The sequence below is a fragment of the Lissotriton vulgaris genome, chromosome 10, assembly GCF_964263255.1.
Source record: "Lissotriton vulgaris chromosome 10, aLisVul1.2, whole genome shotgun sequence".
NCBI classification, from domain to species: domain Eukaryota; kingdom Metazoa; phylum Chordata; class Amphibia; order Caudata; family Salamandridae; genus Lissotriton; species Lissotriton vulgaris.
Window position 1 is genome coordinate 580,595,550 of NC_141698.1, and position 18,526 is coordinate 580,614,075.

The window sequence follows — 18,526 nt, forward strand, 5'->3', positions numbered from 1 at the left end:
ATATGGATGACGCTATGGCCATCATGATAGTTTATCAAAGACTTTGACTGTCTATGTGTCTGACAAAATCTTCTTTAGATACTTGTGCAGGCAATATGTCCTCTGAGGTAATTACCATCTTTCAGGCTGGAATGAGGTGTCTTAGGTTAGAGCAATTGACTTACTTTGAGATGGAGGGAAGCTATTTAACCTGTTTCCCTGCTCTCTGTGAGTGGGACTCTGATACTCAAGATGGACTGCTGTTTAGAAACTGTGTTCTTTAAATAGGAGCCCAATGCTTTCAATGGTGCAGAGTACTTTCCCATTACACCTCCTACTTGCTGTGCAGTCATATTCCCAGATACTTAACTAGTGTGTAATTGCTGAAGTCTGGTCCTCCGGTGTAATCGTCTCCCAGTGTGATTGGTCAAGTGGTGCCATTACATCACAAAGCTACAGCAGGATTTTTTCTGACCTGATGGTCAATCAGTTGCTTCTTCTTAATCTAGCCCTCTTTAAATAGGAGCCCAATGCTTACAATGGTGCAGTGTACTTTCCCATTACACCTCCTACTTCCTGTGCAGTCATATTCACAGATGGTTACCTAGTGTGTAATTGCTGTTGTCTGGTCCTCCGGTGTAATCTTCACCCAGGGCGATTGGTCAAGTGGTGCCAATTCATCACAAAGCTACAGCAGGATGTCTTCTGACATGAGGGCCAATCAGTTGCTTCTTCTAACTCTAGCCCTCTTTAAATAGGAGCCCAATGTTCTCATTGGTGCAGTGTACTTTCCAATTACACCTCCTACTTGCTATGCAGTAATATTCACAGATAGTTACCTAGTGTGTAATTGCTGTTGTCTGGTCCTCCGGTGTAATCTTCAGCCAGGGCGATTGGTCAAGTGGTGCATTACATCACAAAGCTACAGCAGGATGTCATCTGACATGAGGGCCAATCAGTTTCCTAGTACGCAGTAGGATACATGTATCATGGAATAAAAAAGGGAGCAATGTAGACAGGATGCCCAGCTGAAGACTAAGGTGGTGAGATGAAAGGACCTAGGCCATTATTTGAGACTTATACATTTGTTTGAAGGAGTGGTTGATAATAACATTCTGGAGTTCTCTATAGGTTAACTGATAGGGATGTGCTAAAATGAAGATGTTAGAATCTGTTGTTCATAGTTTTTATTATTCCCACGAACCGTAGCATAAACCTTCCTCCCTTAACTTATCAGATCACTGAATTGCTATAGTGTACCATAACCTAAAATAAATCCTGTGAGAAGGGTACGCAATCTCTTGGCTGCCAAAGAGGTGTTTCTATCCAAGTCCTCATATAGGTGCTAGAGTTGTGTAGAGAGTACCAGCAAATGAGGCATAGGATTGAAAGAAGTCAGCTAGGTTGAAATCTAAATTGAGATTATCATTTTTAGTGAGCTTTGGATTTTCACAATATTAGATACGCCATAGTACTAATAATTGAGGCTTTATAAAAATCATTTTTTGGTAGTGTTGCATTTGGTTTGGAAATATTCAAGCTCTTAAATTTCACTAACAGTGGACTTTTCCATCTGCAGATTATACTGAATGGCCAGCAGAGGCAGTGTTGCAGAGGAATATTTCTCCGCTTGCTGAGAAAAAAAAAAGAAAGCTCATTCCTCAGCCTCCTCCATGCCTCGATCAATATATATGGTAAGTCAAAATCTCATTTAATAATTTTGCCATTAATAAAAAGTTCATAGCATCGGATGGCTCTCAGTGCCTTTTAGTGGGGTCTTCCGCATAAATATAATCTTCTAAAACGGTAGCAATATGGATGACGCTATGGCCATCATGATAGTTTATCAAAGACTTTGACTGTCTATGTGTCTGACAAAATCTTCTTTAGATACTTGTGCAGGCAATATGTCCTCTGAGGTAATTACCATCTTTCAGGCTGGAATGAGGTGTCTTAGGTTAGAGCAATTGACTTACTTTGAGATGGAGGGAAGCTATTTAACCTGTTTCCCTGCTCTCTGTGAGTGGGACTCTGATACTCAAGATGGACTGCTGTTTAGAAACTGTGTTCTTTAAATAGGAGCCCAATGCTTTCAATGGTGCAGAGTACTTTCCCATTACACCTCCTACTTGCTGTGCAGTAATATTCACAGATAGTTACCTAGTGTGTAATTGCTGTTGTCTGGTCCTCCGGTGTAATCTTCAGCCAGGGCGATTGGTCAAGTGGTGCATTACATCACAAAGCTACAGCAGGATGTCTTCTGACATGAGGGCCAATCAGTTGCTTCTTCTTAATCTAGCCCTCTTTAAATAGGAGCCCAATGCTTACAATGGTGCAGTGTACTTTCCCATTACACCTCCTACTTCCTGTGCAGTCATATTCACAGATGGTTACCTAGTGTGTAATTGCTGTTGTCTGGTCCTCCGGTGTAATCTTCACCCAGGGCGATTGGTCAAGTGGTGCCAATTCATCACAAAGCTACAGCAGGATGTCTTCTGACATGAGGGCCAATCAGTTGCTTCTTCTAACTCTAGCCCTCTTTAAATAGGAGCCCAATGTTCTCATTGGTGCAGTGTACTTTCCAATTACACCTCCTACTTGCTGTGCAGTAATATTCACAGATAGTTACCTAGTGTGTAATTGCTGTTGTCTGGTCCTCCGGTGTAATCTTCACCCAGGGCGATTGGTCAAGTGGTGCCAATTCATCACAAAGCTACAGCAGGATGTCTTCTGACATGAGGGCCAATCAGTTGCTTCTTCTAACTCTAGCCCTCTTTAAATAGGAGCCCAATGCTATCATTGGTGCAGTGTACTTTCCCATTACACCTCCTACTTGCTGTGCAGTCATATTCCCAGATACTTAACTAGTGTGTAATTGCTGAAGTCTGGTCCTCTGGTGTAATCGTCTCCCAGTGTGATTGGTCAAGTGGTGCCATTACATCACAAAGCTACAGCAGGATTTTTTCTGACATGATGGTCAATCAGTTGCTTCTTCTTAATCTAGCCCTCTTTAAATAGGAGCCCAATGCTTACAATGGTGCAGTGTACTTTCCCATTACACCTCCTACTTCCTGTGCAGTCATATTCACAGATGGTTACCTAGTGTGTAATTGCTGTTGTCTGGTCCTCCGGTGTAATCTTCACCCAGGGCGATTGGTCAAGTGGTGCCAATTCATCACAAAGCTACAGCAGGATGTCTTCTGACATGAGGGCCAATCAGTTGCTTCTTCTAACTCTAGCCCTCTTTAAATAGGAGCCCAATGCTATCATTGGTGCAGTGTACTTTCCAATTACACCTCCTACTTGCTGTGCAGGAATATTCACAGATAGTTACCTAGTGTGTAATTGCTGTTGTCTGGTCCTCCGGTGTAATCTTCAGCCATGGCGATTGGTCAAGTGGTGCATTACATCACAAAGCTACAGCAGGATGTCATCTGACATGAGGGCCAATCAGTTTCCTAGTACGCAGTAGGATACATGTATCATGGAATAAAAAAGGGAGCAATGTAGACAGGATGCCCAGCTGAAGACTAAGGTGGTGAGATGAAAGGACCTAGGCCATTATTTGAGACTTATACATTTGTTTGAAGGAGTGGTTGATAATAACATTCTGGAGTTCTCTATAGGTTAACTGATAGGGATGTGCTAAAATGGAGATGTTAGAATCTGTTGTTCATAGTTTTTATTATTCCCACGAACCGTAGCATAAACCTTCCTCCCTTAACTTATCAGATCACTGAATTGCTATAGTGTACCATAACCTAAAATAAATCCTGTGAGAAGGGTACGCTATCTCTTGGCTGCCAAAGAGGTGTTTCTATCCAAGTCCTCATATAGGTGCTAGAGTTGTGTAGAGAGTACCAGCAAATGAGGCATAGGATTGAAAGAAGTCAGCTAGGTTGAAATCTAAATTGAGATTATCATTTTTAGTGAGCTTTGGATTTTCACAATATTAGATACGCCATAGTACTAATAATTGAGGCTTTATAAAAATCATTTTTTGGTAGTGTTGCATTTGGTTTGGAATTATTCAAGCTCTTAAATTTCACTAACAGTGGACTTTTCCATCTGCAGATTATACTGAATGGCCAGCAGAGGCAGTGTTGCAGAGGAATATTTCTCCGCTTGCTGAGAAAAAAAAAAGAAAGCTCATTCCTCAGCCTCCTCCATGCCTCGATCAATATATATGGTAAGTCAAAATCTCATTTAATAATTTTGCCATTAATAAAAAGTTCATAGCATCGGATGGCTCTCAGTGCCTTTTAGTGGGGTCTTCCGCATAAATATAATCTTCTAAAACGGTAGCAATATGGATGACGCTATGGCCATCATGATAGTTTATCAAAGACTTTGACTGTCTATGTGTCTGACAAAATCTTCTTTAGATACTTGTGCAGGCAATATGTCCTCTGAGGTAATTACCATCTTTCAGGCTGGAATGAGGTGTCTTAGGTTAGAGCAATTGACTTACTTTGAGATGGAGGGAAGCTATTTAACCTGTTTCCCTGCTCTCTGTGAGTGGGACTCTGATACTCAAGATGGACTGCTGTTTAGAAACTGTGTTCTTTAAATAGGAGCCCAATGCTTTCAATGGTGCAGAGTACTTTCCCATTACACCTCCTACTTGCTGTGCAGTCATATTCCCAGATACTTAACTAGTGTGTAATTGCTGAAGTCTGGTCCTCCGGTGTAATCGTCTCCCAGTGTGATTGGTCAAGTGGTGCCATTACATCACAAAGCTACAGCAGGATTTTTTCTGACCTGATGGTCAATCAGTTGCTTCTTCTTAATCTAGCCCTCTTTAAATAGGAGCCCAATGCTTACAATGGTGCAGTGTACTTTCCCATTACACCTCCTACTTCCTGTGCAGTCATATTCACAGATGGTTACCTAGTGTGTAATTGCTGTTGTCTGGTCCTCCGGTGTAATCTTCACCCAGGGCGATTGGTCAAGTGGTGCCAATTCATCACAAAGCTACAGCAGGATGTCATCTGACATGAGGGCCAATCAGTTTCCTAGTACGCAGTAGGATACATGTATCATGGAATAAAAAAGGGAGCAATGTAGACAGGATGCCCAGCTGAAGACTAAGGTGGTGAGATGAAAGGACCTAGGCCATTATTTGAGACTTATACATTTGTTTGAAGGAGTGGTTGATAATAACATTCTGGAGTTCGCTATAGGTTAACTGATAGGGATGTGCTAAAATGAAGATGTTAGAATCTGTTATTCATAGTTTTTATTATTCCCACGAACCGTAGCCTAAACCTTCCTCCCTTAACTTATCAGATCACTGAATTGCTATAGTGTACCATAACCTAAAATAAATCCTGTGAGAAGGGTACGCTATCTCTTGGCTGCCAAAGAGGTCTTTCTATCCAAGTCCTCATATAGGTGCTAGAGTTGTGTAGAGAGTACCAGCAAATGAGGCATAGGATTGAAAGAAGTCAGCTAGGTTGAAATCTAAATTGAGATTATCATTTTTAGTGAGCTTTGGATTTTCACAATATTAGATACGCCATAGTACTAATAATTGAGGCTTTATAAAAATCATTTTTTGGTAGTGTTGCATTTGGTTTGGAAATATTCAAGCTCTTAAATTTCACTAACAGTGGACTTTTCCATCTGCAGATTATACTGAATGGCCAGCAGAGGCAGTGTTGCAGAGGAATATTTCTCCGCTTGCTGAGAAAAAAAAAAGAAAGCTCATTCCTCAGCCTCCTCCATGCCTCGATCAATATATATGGTAAGTCAAAATCTCATTTAATAATTTTGCCATTAATAAAAAGTTCATAGCATCGGATGGCTCTCAGTGCCTTTTAGTGGGGTCTTCCGCATAAATATAATCTTCTAAGACGGTAGCAATATGGATGACGCTATGGCCATCATGATAGTTTATCAAAGACTTTGACTGTCTATGTGTCTGACAAAATCTTCTTTAGATACTTGTGCAGGCAATATGTCCTCCGAGGTAATTACCATCTTTCAGGCTGGAATGAGGTGTTGTCTTAGGTTAGAGCAATTGACTTACTTTGAGATGGAGGGAAGCTATTTAACCTGTTCCGCAGCTTTCTGTGAGTGGGACTCTGATACTCAAGATGGACTGCTGTTTAGAAACTGTGTTCTTTAAATAGGAGCCCAATGCTTTCAATGGTGCAGAGTACTTTCCCATTACACCTCCTACTTGCTGTGCAGTCATATTCCCAGATACTTAACTAGTGTGTAATTGCTGAAGTCTGGTCCTCCGGTGTAATCGTCTCCCAGTGTGATTGGTCAAGTGGTGCCATTACATCACAAAGCTACAGCAGGATTTTTTCTGACATGATGGTCAATCAGTTGCTTCTTCTTAATCTAGCCCTCTTTAAATAGGAGCCCAATGCTTACAATGGTGCAGTGTACTTTCCCATTACACCTCCTACTTCCTGTGCAGTCATATTCACAGATGGTTACCTAGTGTGTAATTGCTGTTGTCTGGTCCTCCGGTGTAATCTTCACCCAGGGCGATTGGTCAAGTGGTGCCAATTCATCACAAAGCTACAGCAGGATGTCTTCTGACATGAGGGCCAATCAGTTGCTTCTTCTAACTCTAGCCCTCTTTAAATAGGAGCCCAATGTTCTCATTGGTGCAGTGTACTTTCCAATTACACCTCCTACTTGCTGTGCAGTAATATTCACAGATAGTTACCTAGTGTGTAATTGCTGTTGTCTGGTCCTCCGGTGTAATCTTCAGCCAGGGCGATTGGTCAAGTGGTGCATTACATCACAAAGCTACAGCAGGATGTCTTCTGACATGAGGGCCAATCAGTTGCTTCTTCTAACTCTAGCCCTCTTTAAATAGGAGCCCAATGCTATCATTGGTGCAGTGTACTTTCCCATTACACCTCCTACTTGCTGTGCAGTAATATTCACAGATAGTTACCTAGTGTGTAATTGCTGTTGTCTGGTCCTCCGGTGTAATCTTCAGCCAGGGCGATTGGTCAAGTGGTGCATTACATCACAAAGCTACAGCAGAATGTCATCTGACATGAGGGCCAATCAGTTTCCTAGTACGCAGTAGAATACATGTATCATGGAATAAAAAAGGGAGCAATGTAGACAGGATGCCCAGCTGAAGACTAAGGTGGTGAGATGAAAGGACCTAGGCCCTTATTTGAGACTTATACATTTGTTTGAAGGAGTGGTTGATAATAACATTCTGGAGTTCTCTATAGGTTAACTGATAGGGATGTGCTAAAATGAAGATGTTAGAATCTGTTATTCATAGTTTTTATTATTCCCACGAACCGTAGCCTAAACCTTCCTCCCTTAACTTATCAGATCACTGAATTGCTCTAGTGTACCATAACCTAAAATAAATCCTGTGAGAAGGGTACGCTATCTCTTGGCTGCCAAAGAGGTCTTTCTATCCAAGTCCTCATATAGGTGCTAGAGTTGTGTAGAGAGTACCAGCAAATGAGGCATAGGATTGAAAGAAGTCAGCTAGGTTGAAATCTAAATTGAGATTATCATTTTTAGTGAGCTTTGGATTTTCACAATATTAGATACGCCATAGTACTAATAATTGAGGCTTTATAAAAATCATTTTTTGGTAGTGTTGCATTTGGTTTGGAAATATTCAAGCTCTTAAATTTCACTAACAGTGGACTTTTCCATCTGCAGATTATACTGAATGGCCAGCAGAGGCAGTGTTGCAGAGGAATATTTCTCCGCTTGCTGAGAAAAAAAAAAGAAAGCTCATTCCTCAGCCTCCTCCATGCCTCGATCAATATATATGGTAAGTCAAAATCTCATTTAATAATTTTGCCATTAATAAAAAGTTCATAGCATCGGATGGCTCTAAGTTCCTTTTAGTGGGGTCTTCCGCATAAATATAATCTTCTAAAACGGTAGCAATATGGATGACGCTATGGCCATCATGATAGTTTATCAAAGACTTTGACTGTCTATGTGTCTGACAAAATCTTCTTTAGATACTTGTGCAGGCAATATGTCCTCTGAGGTAATTACCATCTTTCAGGCTGGAATGAGGTGTCTTAGGTTAGAGCAATTGACTTACTTTGAGATGGAGGGAAGCTATTTAACCTGTTTCCCTGCTCTCTGTGAGTGGGACTCTGATACTCAAGATGGACTGCTGTTTAGAAACTGTGTTCTTTAAATAGGAGCCCAATGCTTTCAATGGTGCAGAGTACTTTCCCATTACACCTCCTACTTGCTGTGCAGTCATATTCCCAGATACTTAACTAGTGTGTAATTGCTGAAGTCTGGTCCTCCGGTGTAATCGTCTCCCAGTGTGATTGGTCAAGTGGTGCCATTACATCACAAAGCTACAGCAGGATTTTTTCTGACATGATGGTCAATCAGTTGCTTCTTCTTAATCTAGCCCTCTTTAAATAGGAGCCCAATGCTTACAATGGTGCAGTGTACTTTCCCATTACACCTCCTACTTCCTGTGCAGTCATATTCACAGATGGTTACCTAGTGTGTAATTGCTGTTGTCTGGTCCTCCGGTGTAATCTTCACCCAGGGCGATTGGTCAAGTGGTGCCAATTCATCACAAAGCTACAGCAGGATGTCTTCTGACATGAGGGCCAATCAGTTGCTTCTTCTAACTCTAGCCCTCTTTAAATAGGAGCCCAATGTTCTCATTGGTGCAGTGTACTTTCCAATTACACCTCCTACTTGCTATGCAGTAATATTCACAGATAGTTACCTAGTGTGTAATTGCTGTTGTCTGGTCCTCCGGTGTAATCTTCAGCCAGGGCGATTGGTCAAGTGGTGCATTACATCACAAAGCTACAGCAGGATGTCATCTGACATGAGGGCCAATCAGTTTCCTAGTACGCAGTAGGATACATGTATCATGGAATAAAAAAGGGAGCAATGTAGACAGGATGCCCAGCTGAAGACTAAGGTGGTGAGATGAAAGGACCTAGGCCATTATTTGAGACTTATACATTTGTTTGAAGGAGTGGTTGATAATAACATTCTGGAGTTCTCTATAGGTTAACTGATAGGGATGTGCTAAAATGAAGATGTTAGAATCTGTTGTTCATAGTTTTTATTATTCCCACGAACCGTAGCATAAACCTTCCTCCCTTAACTTATCAGATCACTGAATTGCTATAGTGTACCATAACCTAAAATAAATCCTGTGAGAAGGGTACGCAATCTCTTGGCTGCCAAAGAGGTGTTTCTATCCAAGTCCTCATATAGGTGCTAGAGTTGTGTAGAGAGTACCAGCAAATGAGGCATAGGATTGAAAGAAGTCAGCTAGGTTGAAATCTAAATTGAGATTATCATTTTTAGTGAGCTTTGGATTTTCACAATATTAGATACGCCATAGTACTAATAATTGAGGCTTTATAAAAATCATTTTTTGGTAGTGTTGCATTTGGTTTGGGCTAGCAGAGGCAGTGTTACAGAGGAATATTTCTCCGCTTGCTGAGAAAAAAAAAAAGAAAGCTCATTCCTCAGCCTCCTCCATGCCTCGATCAATATATATGGTAAGTCAAAATCTCATTTAATAATTTTGCCATTAATAAAAAGTTCATAGCATCGGATGGCTCTCAGTGCCTTTTAGTGGGGTCTTCCACATAAATATAATCTTCTAAAACGGTAGCAATATGGATGACGCTATGGCCATCATGATAGTTTATCAAAGACTTTGACTGTCTATGTGTCTGACAAAATCTTCTTTAGATACTTGTGCAGGCAATATGTCCTCCGAGGTAATTACCATCTTTCAGGCTGGAATGAGGTGTCTTAGGTTAGAGCAATTGACTTACTTTGAGATGGAGGGAAGCTATTTAACCTGTGTCCCTGCTCTCTGTGAGTGGGACTCTGATACTCAAGATGGACTGCTGTTTAGAAACTGTGTTCTTTAAATAGGAGCCCAATGCTTTCAATGGTGCAGAGTACTTTCCCATTACACCTCCTACTTGCTGTGCAGTCATATTCCCAGATATTTAACTAGTGTGTAATTGCTGAAGTCTGGTCCTCCGGTGTAATCGTCTCCCAGTGTGATTGGTCAAGTGGTGCCATTACATCACAAAGCTACAGCAGGATTTTTTCTGACATGATGGTCAATCAGTTGCTTCTTCTTAATCTAGCCCTCTTTAAATAGGAGCCCAATGCTTTCAATGGTGCAGTGTACTTTCCCATTACACCTCCTACTTCCTGTGCAGTCATATTCACAGATAGTTACCTAGTGTGTAATTGCTGTTGTCTGGTCCTCCGGTGTAATCTTCACCCAGGGCGATTGGTCGAGTGGTGCCAATTCATCACAAAGCAACAGCAGGATGTCTTCTGACATGAGGGCCAATCAGTTGCTTCTTATAACTCTAGCCCTCTTTAAATAGGAGCCCAATGTTCTCATTGGTGCAGTGTACTTTCCAATTACACCTCCTACTTGCTGTGCAGTAATATTCACAGATAGTTACCTAGTGTGTAATTGCTGTTGTCTGGTCCTCCGGTGTAATCTTCAGCCAGGGCGATTGGTCAAGTGGTGCATTACATCACAAAGCTACAGCAGGATGTCTTCTGACATGAGGGCCAATCAGTTGCTTCTTCTAACTCTAGCCCTCTTTAAATAGGAGCCCAATGCTATCATTGGTGCAGTGTACTTTCCCATTACACCTCCTACTTCCTGTGCAGTCATATTCACAGATAGTTACCTAGTGTGTAATTGCTGTTGTCTGGTCCTCCGGTGTAATCTTCACCCAGGGCGATTGGTCAAGTGGTGCCAATTCATCACAAAGCTACAGCAGGATGTCTTCTGACATGAGGGCCAATCAGTTGCTTCTTCTAACTCTAGCCCTCTTTAAATAGGAGCCCAATGCTATCATTGGTGCAGTGTACTTTCCAATTACACCTCCTACTTGCTGTGCAGTAATATTCACAGATAGTTACCTAGTGTGTAATTGCTGTTGTCTGGTCCTCCGGTGTAATCTTCAGCCAGGGCGATTGGTCAAGTGGTGCATTACATCACAAAGCTACAGCAGAATGTCATCTGACATGAGGGCCAATCAGTTTCCTAGTACGCAGTAGGATACATGTATCATGGAATAAAAAAGGGAGCAATGTAGACAGGATGCCCAGCTGAAGACTAAGGTGGTGAGATGAAAGGACCTAGGCCATTATTTGAGACTTATACATTTGTTTGAAGGAGTGGTTGATAATAACATTCTGGAGTTCTCTATAGGTTAACTGATAGGGATGTGCTAAAATGAAGATGTTAGAATCTGTTATTCATAGTTTTTATTATTCCCACGAACCGTAGCCTAAACCTTCCTCCCTTAACTTATCAGATCACTGAATTGCTATAGTGTACCATAACCTAAAATAAATCCTGTGAGAAGGGTACGCTATCTCTTGGCTGCTAAAGAGGTCTTTCTATCCAAGTCCTTATATAGGTGCTAGAGTTGTGTAGAGAGTACCAGCAAATGAGGCATAGGATTGAAAGAAGTCAGCTAGGTTGAAATCTAAATTGAGATTATCATTTTTAGTGAGCTTTGGATTTTCACAATATTAGATACGCCATAGTACTAATAATTGAGGCTTTATAAAAATCATTTTTTGGTAGTGTTGCATTTGGTTTGGGCCAGCAGAGGCAGTGTTACAGAGGAATATTTCTCCGCTTGCTGAGAAAAAAAAAAAGAAAGCTCATTCCTCAGCCTCCTCCATGCCTCGATCAATATATATGGTAAGTCAAAATCTCATTTAATAATTTTGCCATTAATAAAAAGTTCATAGCATCGGATGGCTCTCAGTGCCTTTTAGTGGGGTCTTCCACATAAATATAATCTTCTAAAACGGTAGCAATATGGATGACGCTATGGCCATCATGATAGTTTATCAAAGACTTTGACTGTCTATGTGTCTGACAAAATCTTCTTTAGATACTTGTGCAGGCAATATGTCCTCCGAGGTAATTACCATCTTTCAGGCTGGAATGAGGTGTCTTAGGTTAGAGCAATTGACTTACTTTGAGATGGAGGGAAGCTATTTAACCTGTGTCCCTGCTCTCTGTGAGTGGGACTCTGATACTCAAGATGGACTGCTGTTTAGAAACTGTGTTCTTTAAATAGGAGCCCAATGCTTTCAATGGTGCAGAGTACTTTCCCATTACACCTCCTACTTGCTGTGCAGTCATATTCCCAGATATTTAACTAGTGTGTAATTGCTGAAGTCTGGTCCTCCGGTGTAATCGTCTCCCAGTGTGATTGGTCAAGTGGTGCCATTACATCACAAAGCTACAGCAGGATTTTTTCTGACATGATGGTCAATCAGTTGCTTCTTCTTAATCTAGCCCTCTTTAAATAGGAGCCCAATGCTTTCAATGGTGCAGTGTACTTTCCCATTACACCTCCTACTTCCTGTGCAGTCATATTCACAGATAGTTACCTAGTGTGTAATTGCTGTTGTCTGGTCCTCCGGTGTAATCTTCACCCAGGGCGATTGGTCGAGTGGTGCCAATTCATCACAAAGCAACAGCAGGATGTCTTCTGACATGAGGGCCAATCAGTTGCTTCTTATAACTCTAGCCCTCTTTAAATAGGAGCCCAATGTTCTCATTGGTGCAGTGTACTTTCCAATTACACCTCCTACTTGCTGTGCAGTCATATTCACAGATAGTTACCTAGTGTGTAATTGCTGTTGTCTGGTCCTCCGGTGTAATCTTCACCCAGGGCGATTGGTCAAGTGGTGCCAATTCATCACAAAGCTACAGCAGGATGTCTTCTGACATGAGGGCCAATCAGTTACTTCTTCTAACTCTAGCCCTCTTTAAATAGGAGCCCAATGTTCTCATTGGTGCAGTGTTCTTTCCAATTACACCTCCTACTTGCTGTGCAGTAATATTCACAGATAGTTACCTAGTGTGTAATTGCTGTTGTCTGGTCCTCCGGTGTAATCTTCAGCCAGGGCGATTGGTCAAGTGGTGCATTACATCACAAAGCTACAGCAGGATGTCTTCTGACATGAGGGCCAATCAGTTGCTTCTTCTAACTCTAGCCCTCTTTAAATAGGAGCCCAATGCTATCATTGGTGCAGTGTACTTTCCCATTACACCTCCTACTTGCTGTGCAGTCATATTCCCAGATACTTAACTAGTGTGTAATTGCTGAAGTCTGGTCCTCTGGTGTAATCGTCTCCCAGTGTGATTGGTCAAGTGGTGCCATTACATCACAAAGCTACAGCAGGATTTTTTCTGACATGATGGTCAATCAGTTGCTTCTTCTTAATCTAGCCCTCTTTAAATAGGAGCCCAATGCTTACAATGGTGCAGTGTACTTTCCCATTACACCTCCTACTTCCTGTGCAGTCATATTCACAGATGGTTACCTAGTGTGTAATTGCTGTTGTCTGGTCCTCCGGTGTAATCTTCACCCAGGGCGATTGGTCAAGTGGTGCCAATTCATCACAAAGCTACAGCAGGATGTCTTCTGACATGAGGGCCAATCAGTTGCTTCTTCTAACTCTAGCCCTCTTTAAATAGGAGCCCAATGCTATCATTGGTGCAGTGTACTTTCCAATTACACCTCCTACTTGCTGTGCAGTAATATTCACAGATAGTTACCTAGTGTGTAATTGCTGTTGTCTGGTCCTCCGGTGTAATCTTCAGCCAGGGCGATTGGTCAAGTGGTGCATTACATCACAAAGCTACAGCAGGATGTCATCTGACATGAGGGCCAATCAGTTTCCTAGTACGCAGTAGGATACATGTATCATGGAATAAAAAAGGGAGCAATGTAGACAGGATGCCCAGCTGAAGACTAAGGTGGTGAGATGAAAGGACCTAGGCCATTATTTGAGACTTATACATTTGTTTGAAGGAGTGGTTGATAATAACATTCTGGAGTTCTCTATAGGTTAACTGATAGGGATGTGCTAAAATGGAGATGTTAGAATCTGTTGTTCATAGTTTTTATTATTCCCACGAACCGTAGCATAAACCTTCCTCCCTTAACTTATCAGATCACTGAATTGCTATAGTGTACCATAACCTAAAATAAATCCTGTGAGAAGGGTACGCTATCTCTTGGCTGCCAAAGAGGTGTTTCTATCCAAGTCCTCATATAGGTGCTAGAGTTGTGTAGAGAGTACCAGCAAATGAGGCATAGGATTGAAAGAAGTCAGCTAGGTTGAAATCTAAATTGAGATTATCATTTTTAGTGAGCTTTGGATTTTCACAATATTAGATACGCCATAGTACTAATAATTGAGGCTTTATAAAAATCATTTTTTGGTAGTGTTGCATTTGGTTTGGAATTATTCAAGCTCTTAAATTTCACTAACAGTGGACTTTTCCATCTGCAGATTATACTGAATGGCCAGCAGAGGCAGTGTTGCAGAGGAATATTTCTCCGCTTGCTGAGAAAAAAAAAAGAAAGCTCATTCCTCAGCCTCGTCCATGCCTCGATCAATATATATGGTAAGTCAAAATCTCATTTAATAATTTTGCCATTAATAAAAAGTTCATAGCATCGGATGGCTCTAAGTGCCTTTTAGTGGGGTCTTCCGCATAAATATAATCTTCTAAAACGGTAGCAATATGGATGACGCTATGGCCATCATGATAGTTTATCAAAGACTTTGACTGTCTATGTGTCTGACAAAATCTTCTTTAGATACTTGTGCAGGCAATATGTCCTCTGAGGTAATTACCATCTTTCAGGCTGGAATGAGGTGTCTTAGGTTAGAGCAATTGACTTACTTTGAGATGGAGGGAAGCTATTTAACCTGTTTCCCTGCTCTCTGTGAGTGGGACTCTGATACTCAAGATGGACTGCTGTTTAGAAACTGTGTTCTTTAAATAGGAGCCCAATGCTTTCAATGGTGCAGAGTACTTTCCCATTACACCTCCTACTTGCTGTGCAGTCATATTCCCAGATACTTAACTAGTGTGTAATTGCTGAAGTCTGGTCCTCCGGTGTAATCGTCTCCCAGTGTGATTGGTCAAGTGGTGCCATTACATCACAAAGCTACAGCAGGATTTTTTCTGACATGATGGTCAATCAGTTGCTTCTTCTTAATCTAGCCCTCTTTAAATAGGAGCCCAATGCTTACAATGGTGCAGTGTACTTTCCCATTACACCTCCTACTTCCTGTGCAGTCATATTCACAGATGGTTACCTAGTGTGTAATTGCTGTTGTCTGGTCCTCCGGTGTAATCTTCACCCAGGGCGATTGGTCAAGTGGTGCCAATTCATCACAAAGCTACAGCAGGATGTCTTCTGACATGAGGGCCAATCAGTTGCTTCTTCTAACTCTAGCCCTCTTTAAATAGGAGCCCAATGTTCTCATTGGTGCAGTGTACTTTCCAATTACACCTCCTACTTGCTATGCAGTAATATTCACAGATAGTTACCTAGTGTGTAATTGCTGTTGTCTGGTCCTCCGGTGTAATCTTCAGCCAGGGCGATTGGTCAAGTGGTGCATTACATCACAAAGCTACAGCAGGATGTCATCTGACATGAGGGCCAATCAGTTTCCTAGTACGCAGTAGGATACATGTATCATGGAATAAAAAAGGGAGCAATGTAGACAGGATGCCCAGCTGAAGACTAAGGTGGTGAGATGAAAGGACCTAGGCCATTATTTGAGACTTATACATTTGTTTGAAGGAGTGGTTGATAATAACATTCTGGAGTTCTCTATAGGTTAACTGATAGGGATGTGCTAAAATGAAGATGTTAGAATCTGTTGTTCATAGTTTTTATTATTCCCACGAACCGTAGCATAAACCTTCCTCCCTTAACTTATCAGATCACTGAATTGCTATAGTGTACCATAACCTAAAATAAATCCTGTGAGAAGGGTACGCAATCTCTTGGCTGCCAAAGAGGTGTTTCTATCCAAGTCCTCATATAGGTGCTAGAGTTGTGTAGAGAGTACCAGCAAATGAGGCATAGGATTGAAAGAAGTCAGCTAGGTTGAAATCTAAATTGAGATTATCATTTTTAGTGAGCTTTGGATTTTCACAATATTAGATACGCCATAGTACTAATAATTGAGGCTTTATAAAAATCATTTTTTGGTAGTGTTGCATTTGGTTTGGGCTAGCAGAGGCAGTGTTACAGAGGAATATTTCTCCGCTTGCTGAGAAAAAAAAAAAGAAAGCTCATTCCTCAGCCTCCTCCATGCCTCGATCAATATATATGGTAAGTCAAAATCTCATTTAATAATTTTGCCATTAATAAAAAGTTCATAGCATCGGATGGCTCTCAGTGCCTTTTAGTGGGGTCTTCCACATAAATATAATCTTCTAAAACGGTAGCAATATGGATGACGCTATGGCCATCATGATAGTTTATCAAAGACTTTGACTGTCTATGTGTCTGACAAAATCTTCTTTAGATACTTGTGCAGGCAATATGTCCTCCGAGGTAATTACCATCTTTCAGGCTGGAATGAGGTGTCTTAGGTTAGAGCAATTGACTTACTTTGAGATGGAGGGAAGCTATTTAACCTGTGTCCCTGCTCTCTGTGAGTGGGACTCTGATACTCAAGATGGACTGCTGTTTAGAAACTGTGTTCTTTAAATAGGAGCCCAATGCTTTCAATGGTGCAGAGTACTTTCCCATTACACCTCCTACTTGCTGTGCAGTCATATTCCCAGATATTTAACTAGTGTGTAATTGCTGAAGTCTGGTCCTCCGGTGTAATCGTCTCCCAGTGTGATTGGTCAAGTGGTGCCATTACATCACAAAGCTACAGCAGGATTTTTTCTGACATGATGGTCAATCAGTTGCTTCTTCTTAATCTAGCCCTCTTTAAATAGGAGCCCAATGCTTTCAATGGTGCAGTGTACTTTCCCATTACACCTCCTACTTCCTGTGCAGTCATATTCACAGATAGTTACCTAGTGTGTAATTGCTGTTGTCTGGTCCTCCGGTGTAATCTTCACCCAGGGCGATTGGTCGAGTGGTGCCAATTCATCACAAAGCAACAGCAGGATGTCTTCTGACATGAGGGCCAATCAGTTGCTTCTTATAACTCTAGCCCTCTTTAAATAGGAGCCCAATGTTCTCATTGGTGCAGTGTACTTTCCAATTACACCTCCTACTTGCTGTGCAGTAATATTCACAGATAGTTACCTAGTGTGTAATTGCTGTTGTCTGGTCCTCCGGTGTAATCTTCAGCCAGGGCGATTGGTCAAGTGGTGCATTACATCACAAAGCTACAGCAGGATGTCTTCTGACATGAGGGCCAATCAGTTGCTTCTTCTAACTCTAGCCCTCTTTAAATAGGAGCCCAATGCTATCATTGGTGCAGTGTACTTTCCCATTACACCTCCTACTTCCTGTGCAGTCATATTCACAGATAGTTACCTAGTGTGTAATTGCTGTTGTCTGGTCCTCCGGTGTAATCTTCAGCCAGGGCGATTGGTCAAGTGGTGCATTACATCACAAAGCTACAGCAGGATGTCATCTGACATGAGGGCCAATCAGTTTCCTAGTACGCAGTAGGATACATGTATCATGGAATAAAAAAGGGAGCAATGTAGACAGGATGCCCAGCTGAAGACTAAGGTGGTGAGATGAAAGGACCTAGGCCATTATTTGAGACTTATACATTTGTTTGAAGGAGTGGTTGATAATAACATTCTGGAGTTCTCTATAGGTTAACTGATAGGGATGTGCTAAAATGAAGATGTTAGAATCTGTTATTCATAGTTTTTATTATTCCCACGAACCGTAGCCTAAACCTTCCTCCCTTAACTTATCAGATCACTGAATTGCTATAGTGTACCATAACCTAAAATAAATCCTGTGAGAAGGGTACGCTATCTCTTGGCTGCTAAAGATGTCTTTCTATCCAAGTCCTTATATAGGTGCTAGAGTTGTGTAGAGAGTACCAGCAAATGAGGCATAGGATTGAAAGAAGTCAGCTAGGTTGAAATCTAAATTGAGATTATCATTTTTAGTGAGCTTTGGATTTTCACAATATTAGATACGCCATAGTACTAATAATTGAGGCTTTATAAAAATCATTTTTTGGTAGTGTTGCATTTGGTTTGGAATTATTCAAGCTCTTAAATTTCACTAACAGTGGACTTTTCCATCTGCAGATTATACTGAATGGCCAGCAGAGGCAGTGTTGCAGAGGAATATTTCTCCGCTTGCTGAGAAAAAAAAAAAGAAAGCTCATTCCTCAGCCTCCTCCATGCCTCGATCAATATATATTGTAAGTCAAAATCTCATTTAATAATTTTGCCATTAATAAAAAGTTCATAGCATCGGATGGCTCTCAGTGCCTTTTAGTGGGGTCTTCCGCATAAATATAATCTTCTAAGACGGTAGCAATATGGATGACGCTATGGCCATCATGATAGTTTATCAAAGACTTTGACTGTCTATGTGTCTGACAAAATCTTCTTTAGATACTTGTGCAGGCAATATGTCCTCCGAGGTAAATACCATCTTTCAGGCTGGAATGAGGTGTCTTAGGTTAGAGCAATTGACTTACTTTGAGATGGAGGGAAGCTATTTAACCTGTTTCCCTGCTCTCTGTGAGTGGGACTCTGATACTCAAGATGGACTGCTGT